This window comes from Phalaenopsis equestris, unplaced genomic scaffold (genome assembly GCF_001263595.1).
Source record: "Phalaenopsis equestris unplaced genomic scaffold, ASM126359v1 Scaffold228045, whole genome shotgun sequence".
NCBI lineage: Eukaryota > Viridiplantae > Streptophyta > Magnoliopsida > Asparagales > Orchidaceae > Phalaenopsis > Phalaenopsis equestris.
This window is the reverse complement of record NW_018246027.1, coordinates 12,336-21,353: the sequence shown is the minus strand read 5'-3', so window position 1 is coordinate 21,353 and position 9,018 is coordinate 12,336.

Below are 9,018 nucleotides of genomic sequence, written 5' to 3'. Positions count from 1 at the left end.
CAACTCGGTGGTTCAGGGGCCGCAGGGGCATGACCACACAACACTGAGGGGCTAGACCCTCGAATGACTGCGCTTCATCAATCAGGACTGTCGGGCTACACGTCGCTCATGTATAGAGGGCAGGTTGGCTATGCAGCTGCCTGTCACTTTAATGATGAATGCCATGGGAACTTATATCGATCACTAAGCAGTAGCAGGTTGACTAGAATGCCGTAAAGTTCACATTTGAGAACTAGTCCGCTTTGATCAGTTAGGAAGGAGAGTAAAGGGACTCTGATCCCTCCTACAAACTGATCGAGGTGCGTACCTCAACGCCCGCGCTCCATAATTGAGGACTGCCTTGTGGACTTTATGTCGCTCATGAGAGGAAGGAAGGTTGGCTAGGAAGCCTCCTATCACTTTAATGAGAAATTTCATGGGGCCGCATATCAGTCACTAAAAGGTAATAGGTTGACTAGATCGAAAGGAGAATACCAATAGACTTCAGCTCTCCTCTGTGTACTAGTCTGCATTGATCAGTTTGGAAGGAGAGCCATGAGACTCCGATCCCTCCTACGAATTGATCGAGGTGCGTGCCTCAGCACCCGCACTACATCTGTGATGAATACAAAGAGTCTTACATCATCACCTGAGAGTTAGCAAAGGTTGGCTAGGAAGCTGAGCAATAAAGCTAAATCGTCGAATGACGAGATGTTCTCATGAAAGGACCGACTAGAATGTCGTGTGATACAAGAATCACTAAAGTCGGATGGCTGAGAAGCCAAAATTGGAGACGTCGTCCATGAGGAATGCACTTGAGACTTATATCTGCTTTGGACAGAGGATTTAGGGACCGTAGAGGCGTGAACCTGAAACAAAATAAAGCTAAATCGTCGAATGACGAGATGTTCTCATGAAAGGACCGACTAGAATGTCGTGTGATACAAGAATCACTAAAGTCGGATGGCTGAGAAGCCAAAATTGGAGACGTCGTCCATGAGGAATGCACTTGAGACTTATATCTGCTTTGGACAGAGGATTTAGGGACCGTAGAGGCGTGAACCTGAAACAAACAAGGTGTTAGAACCCTGAATGCCTACGCTATGAGTGAGGACTGTCGTCGGGCCTTACGTCGCTCTTTGAAAGGTAGGCGAGTTGGCTAAGAAGCCCAGCATTAAAGCCAAAATGTCTAATGACAATATCTCATAAAAGGACTGACTAAAGTGTCGTGCAGTCCGAGAAACATCGAAGCAGGTGGCTATAAAGCCGAAAATGTCAAAAGACAGGATGTCCTCCTAATAGAGCAGACTCTAAGGTCGTAGGGCACGAGGCACATCGAAGTATATGGCTATGGAGCCAATAGAGTCATCATGAGACGAAACACCCTCATAAAAGAACCGACTAGAACGTCATAAGGTTTGAGAGGTGTTGAATGCTAGCTGAGCAAAGCAGTCTAGCAATCTAAGGCGGGTCTGTAAGGTTGAACAAAGCGGTCCTCACCGTACACAATGTCCTGGTATTATCGGATATAAGAATATCATGATCGGACATAGATTGATTGACCAGCTGAAATAGTATAAACAAATACGGCATGTCCCTTGATGATGTGATGAAAATCAACCAAGTCGAACACGGTGCCGAAGGGGGTCGGATGAACAAATCGATCCAACCTCGTAAAACCTTACGGACCTGAGTGGGGTAACCTTTACTGGAGAGTTCTGCAAGTGAGAGACTGCCCAGCTTAAGTATGGACTAATCGGACTAGCATAGATCTTGGATTAGTATGGCATGCAACCTGACATGGTGAGTAGCATCAGCCAAGTCAAATATCAAATAGCACAGGAGGTAGGTATCTTGCCTATGCATGTAAAATGGTACAGGAGATATGTATCCTAACCCTGCATCAAGCAAGCAAGTATATGGATGAAAAGCCTAAGATAACATGCTCGGAGTGTAGTCAAACATCTGAGTGTTGCAACGAAACATGGATCGATAGTAAAGCCGATACAACATGTTGCTCAATGGTGGACAAAACCAACCAAAATGATTGAGACAAAGACATGGTCATATAACCAGGATGGTCTAACCATAAGAGTGCCTCTACGAGCACGAGCAAATCAACTTTCACTGGGGATCCATGGATCAGTCATTACACCGATACGACATGGCACTCGACGTGGTGGACAAAACCAACCAAGGTAATTGAGAAAAACAATGGGGTTGTATGACCTAGAAAGGTCTAACCACTAAGACGCCTTGTGATCACTAGCGATTTAACTCTCGCTGAGGAGTTTTGCGGGTGTGAGAATACCCAACTTAAACATGGACTAATCGAGCTAGCATGGAGCTCAGACTATTACGACATGCACCAAGGCATGGTGAGTAAGATTAACCATGTCGAAAAAAATTGTTGAAGAGGCGATCTCAAAATGTACCCATGGAAGACTTACATTGGGGATACCTTAAAGGTTCTGCCAATGCTTGGTGGGGATTTAAACATCTCATTCTGACATGGTGAACAAAATCAAACCAATCAGAAGAGGCATCAAAAAGATGTAAGATGCATAAAGCGATCCAACCTCACAACACTTATGCATGATCTCAGCAAAGTGACCCTCAGTGGGGATTTTAGGTGATCCCTCTCTAGGAATTCCATATGACCCTTGCTAGGGATCCTTTTTCTACGGGCATAAAGATACCCGTCTTATGCATACACTTTAAGGTGGCGAGCAAAGTCGGCCAAATCGATCCAAATACAGTAGAGATATCGAGGAGGGTCAGATGCATAAATGTCTAACCTAGGGGTGCTTTCAATAAGCCACGGCTAAGCGTAGTCCTCACTGGTAATTTCTTCCAAAACAAGCAAAGTAATCTTTATCGAGGAAAACATGATAATCTGATCGGGCATTGAGGATCCCGATTAGGCATGGATCAGCTATGAGAGAGCACTCTGACTAATACAACATGCTTGCTGGCAAAGCAGCGAATTACTCATATTAGGTGGACTAAGTGGCTCAACCCACATGGGATATCCTGGCCAGGAGTCTATTAAGTGGGACTCTCACTGGGGACTCCTCAAAATTGATAGGGTAATTCCTGTAAGAAGGGTAGCACAAAGTAACTGGACCCAATAATTGGATGAATACAATGGTTCATCTCAAAAAAGCGTCCCCCAATGGGGATTGCTCAAAGACTAGCAGAGTAGCTCTTATATGAGGGAAACAAAAGCAGCCCAACCTATAGAAGGAACTTTTATCAGCACACCTAATGAGGTGAACCAGTTGGGATTTTTCATGCGGGTTTCCCGCTTAGGCACGGATCGGCTAGGTAAGCTGAGTGTTGTAGCCAATACGACATGCCTCTTCTCGACAAAGCTATATGAGTTGCTCACACTGTGAGGATGTAGAGATGGGGGTTAGACTTTGACAATAGTCTACCCACAAAAATGTCCATCTTATAAGCTGAACCACTTTCATAGAAGGCTCTCAAGCAAGTGGGATAAACATGCACTTCACATTCATAAGGATGAACGGGACATGTATATCAACCATACTCGCGAAGAGCGGGAGTGGTAGTCTTCGGACCCTACATAGAGTGGATCAACAAAAGACAAAGTAAGAAAAAGGCAAGGATTCTCTTTTAGAGATGGTGGCTGCACCAGGTATAAGCCACCTGTAGGACTTCCACTTTACTCGAAATGCGAGCCAACAATCAAACTAAGAGAAAAATAAGATTTCTCCTACATAAAACTGTAGTGAACTGTGAGTGATCTTTTCATATATGCAAGGTGATCATCATAAAAATTTCACATAATGAAGATATTGCGAAAATGCACATTCCTTATTGCTCCGAGAACTGGATTACAAAGTGCATATGCTTTAAAAAATAAATTTCCTCATAAAGTACGATGAGTACATGAAAAAGAGGGTAAGGAAAATATCTCTTCAAGTATTGCCCATCGATAGGGGCATTGGATGAGATCTATTTGCAACAATCAACAAGAAGGGTAGCTCAACTTTCAGATGAAGGGCTACTGGACCATGGGAGTCAACGCATAGAGCGTAAAGGTAGTGGGTCTAGAGCCCACAAGACGACAAGCCTTTCTTCCAAAGGAAGGGCCGCCGGACCCAGAGGGTTGACGCATGAAGCGTGAAAAGGTAGTGGGTGAAGAGCCCACAAAAAAGGCAAGCCTTTCTTCTAAAGGAAAGGCCGCCAGACCCAGAGGGTTGACGCATGAAGCGTGAAAAGGTAGTGGGTGAAGAGGGTGAAGAGAAGGCAAGCCTTTCTTCTAAAGGAAAGGCCGCCAGACCCAGAGGGTTGACGCATGAAGCGTGAAAAAGTAGTGGGTGAAGAGCCCACAAAGCTTCTAGGAGCCTTTCTTGTCAATCATAAATTTTTTTTATTGATTATAGAGCTTTTTTATAGAGCATATCAAAATCTCTTTTTTTTTTATCCCGGGCTAAGCCGCTATCGGGAATGATTTGGCGTGACATACCAAATTGATCTGGTATGAAGAGATCTCATGTAGGCATCTTAGAATGACCAGATATACCATGCAAAATTCAGGTCCAGGTGTGATTTTCCCTAAGTACTTTTCCCTAACCCCTGTCCTTCAATTCTTTTCACCCTTAGCCTAAGTAGGCCTCATCATTCGTATCCGGGTGTCAAGGAAATGTTTTTATTTTGGAGATGTCTTTAAATCCCTTTAAATCGGAGATGTCTTTAAATCCATTACTGATTTATCGGCCATCCCAATGTCACTTAAACAATTCTCTGAACATAATATCCTAAGGATCTTATCAAGAGAATTTTGAGATCAGAAAGTTCTTTTTATTAAAGTTTCTGATTTTTACACTCACCTCAAGCTTCTTCTCAGGAGTGTTGAGTGATTTTTTTCTTTCCTTTTTTGAAGCCTTTCACATTATTTTGTTTTCCTGAGAATGACTATTTTTTGTGAGTATTTTTTCATTATAAGGCATTTTCTTCTAACTCAAAAATCTCCCGAATAACGATTCTTAGGATTTTATGTTTCATTACTTATCAAGCTTCCATTGGTCTAGCTGAATGGAAAAGTAAGAGATCTAAATAGTCTCTGAAACTACTCACATTTTAGTGACACCCATCAAGTCATTTTGAGGTGTTCTCAGGACTTAAATGAAAGTTCATTGAAGGAAGGGATTTGGTCATCATGACTTAGTTCAAATCCCCCCAAACCATGAGTATTTGCAAATCCTAAGAAAGTGCATACATGGCTTGGTTCAAGCTTAGCCTTAGGATCTATCCTAGATTCAACCTCAAGAATCACCAAAGGCAAACCCAAGACAAGATCAACTAAGGGGTGAGATTCCTTTGGTGAAGGGGTGAGATTCCTTTTGGAACCATCTCAACGACCTCCAAAAATTGGAGTCGGAGCATACAGAAATATAGAGGTATCTCGGTTAGAAAAGCAGAGAGGTCTAATATGTAGTGTTGGATACCAAAGTATCATAACAAGTCATGGACTGATTTATAGAGACAAAGTGTATAATCATTTCAACATGACTACTGACAAGGTGATAAGAATCAACCAAGTCAAACAAAACATATTCATGGAGTTGGATATGGGAGAGGTGGATCAATCTAGAAATAATGCTCTTTCACCAAGAACAGACTAAAAAATCAATAAGGTTCTGGATAGGTGAGGAAAGTTATTAAGGTTCTGGATAGGTGAGGCACCAGGTTCAGAGTAACTTCAGAGTAACTGACTAAATCAAATGCTTAGGCATGTAGAATGGTCTAAAAAATAAAATGTGCATATCAAGAGCTTAGCCAAAAAGCAAACAGAGAGCAAATAGAGTGAAGCACTCTCAAATAGTTTGGGAGATGTGTATCCCAGCTAAACATGGATCGATCAAGACTAGCAAGGTGGTCTAATAGATACAACATGTCATCAACAAAAAGGTTTTGGGGGTGTGCTCCAATTGGAGTATAGAACATCCATTATAGCTTTTCTTAATAAGCAAAAGAGGTAAATTAAATGCTCTTCAAAGAAAAGGAAATTAAACACCTCGTCGTCAAATGTAGAACGTCTTTCTACATGCAGCGTTGAGATATCAAGAGACGTGGTGGCAAGAATTTGCCTAACCCACTAGGGATTCGCCAAAGTAGGGCGATCAACTTCTGTCCTCAACTGAGGTGAGAATCGATGGGGGTGCGCCTCAAATCTCCCTTTATAAATGTAGGACAAATTCATCTTTATCGCTGAAAAGGAAGCCACAAAACTTTCCTTAGCTCACAGAAAGAGTGGGCACATCAAATGTGGGAAAAAGCCACTCCAACAAGATCATCAACGATACATGTGGTACAACATATGGTACAGTAGAACTAAATACCACACCAAGTGTCCCATGTAACACCTCAGAGGGTCTCGTAGCATGCAAAACCGGAAGCAATTATTCCAGCCTCGTAATGGACCGACAAGTGGACCCCGATCTCCTACTACGAAAGCCTATAGGATAAGAAGAATAAAGCAGTTTATTCAGACATCTAAACAATCTGAATAAAGAAATTCTTTCAAGAAAGAGGACCTAGTCTTTGTAAAAGGAAAATCGGAATCCCAACAACTATAGAGACCTGTAGTCGAGTCAGCTGTCGTAATTGAAGCAATTTGTTCTTATTCCTCTGGACGCCCTTGCCCACTGTAGGGATAGGCAAGACCTCAGATAAACTCAGAACGACGAGGGCTGGGATGATAGTCAAACCAACAAAAACATTTCCTCTTAAAGAGGAAGCTGCTCCTACGATCTTCTTAGTCAGAGAACTCGTGGCAGTAGTAACAATAAGGACTGGAGGGTGAGAATGACCCGCATTCTGAGGAGTAAAAATCTCCTAGAAATCGTAGCTGGAGTATAGCCCACACAACAGGACAAAGCAGAGAAACGATTCTCAGCTAATGGGACCTCGGTGCTAACCCATGTTGGAACCGAAACATGTCATGGCGAGAACCCGGTCCACACCACCAAAAGACAAAAAGGTGATTCTTAGCCAACGAAATTTAAGCATTGATCCTGGGCCGGGAACCAAAATAAGTCTTAGCGGGGACACGGTCCACATCGCCTGAGGACAAAGAGGGTGATTCTCAGCTGATAGGATACCAGCATAATCCTGGGTCAGAACCAAAGAGAGTCATGGCGGGGACATACCACACCGTCAAATGATAGTACCGTAAAAATTAACTATAGCACTCTTAAATAATACAACATCTGCAAGGATGGAAATCCTCAAAACACGGAAGGACCACAAAAGAGGCTACGAAAACTCAAAAGAGAGTTGCAGTGCATCGCCATCTAGTACTATCCTCTTCCTCGAGGGAAAAGGTAGCACTGATACGAGCTACTACAACAAAAGAAGTGTCACCTGCACAACTCCTTTTCAAAGGAGGACACTTAGTAAGCATCTGATGGGGACATGTTCCGCACAACCAAGTAAGTAGCACAATAACTCAATTCAGAGGCAAAAAATGCCCCCTGAATTGACATCAAAACATGTATATAGACCAGATGCATGACAAGCTGCTCAATTCACAACAATCTATTCCTTGTCCTCCTAACCTTCCTGCCTAATCGAGGGAAAGGTGGATCCTCAGGGGAACCAGAACAGAAAGAGAGCTGGGACAAAAATCACACCGACGACAGCGGTGATAAATCTAATGTTGACAGAAGTCTCACCTGCCTATGGCAGGGATATCTGTGAGAAAATAGAGGAACGGGTTTAAAGAAGACTGTCAAGTGCTACAGCACGTCGCAATCTAACATCGACCTCCTTTTTACAAAAGAAGCTGGTGCGACGCGAGCCACTGCAACAAAAACAACTCGATATGCACGTCTCCCCTTTTAAGGGGGAGGGAACAGAGCAAATGCCTCAGAGGGCATAAGAACAGCTCAATATGCATATCTTCCAATTTAAGGGGGAGGGCACAGAGCGAATGCCTCAGAGGGCGTAGGATCATGTAAGGTAATCCCATAAAAATGCTCGAAGAAATTGAAAGTTATGACACCTTCAGGAGCACAGACAATGCTCTAGAAGAAGGGAAAGGGTTCCCCCAACAGTAACGATTGTATCCATCTTCTTGCTCATCCGCATAGCGGGGCAAAAAGGGACAATGATCAGAATAAGGAAAGGTCATGAAACCAATCATAAAGTACAACGACATCGATGCATGCGATAATGCAGCAACCGAATTAGGCAGAATGCATCAACTTGCTACCCCTAGCAACAGACACATGGTTTGAAAATAAAGGTCTCACAGAAAGGCGCAACTGTGACTCGAAGAAAGAGAACCAAGTCACGATAATATGAGTGAAACTCCTAAGGGAGAGAGGCTATACCCCCAGAAGTGAAACTCCAAGTATGGAGAGAGAGTAACCTCCCCAGCAGAGTCTCCAATCTTGCGTATATGTTGGCATCCGCAAGTCTCCCAAGCAAAACTCCAAGTATGGAGAGAGAGTAACCTCCCCCACGGAGTAGCCAATCTTGCAAATACGCTGGGATACACAAGTCACCTAAGATAAACTCCAAGTATGGAGAGAGAGTAACCTCCCCAGAGGAGTCGCCAATCTGTTTTCGTTCGTTTCTCTCTCCTTTATTTTAGGAGTCGCCAACTTGTCGATCGTCGTATACTTCCCCTATTCGAATAAATCTCCCTCCTCAATCAAATGAGTGATTCAAAGAGGAGAGGAATCAAATAAAAATGGACATACGACAAACAAGAGAAAACACAAAATGTGGAGAGCCTACGTGCAGTAAACCTCGCAAGGATAGGTTCAGAGTGTCCGACCAAACAAGATCAGGCGAAAGTACCTTAAACTGATATCCACAAAAGAATACCTACGTAGACTACTCATAACCAGAGATTTGGGTGTAGGTGCCTGTTCTGGGGTCAAGAGCCCCCCAAGGGGATGTATCTCACTTGGTTAATTACATCTTGGGGGGTACCCAAGAATACTCTCGATAAAAGGAGTTTCGCTTGGATTATCTTGAACCCGGGCCAATAGGTACTCA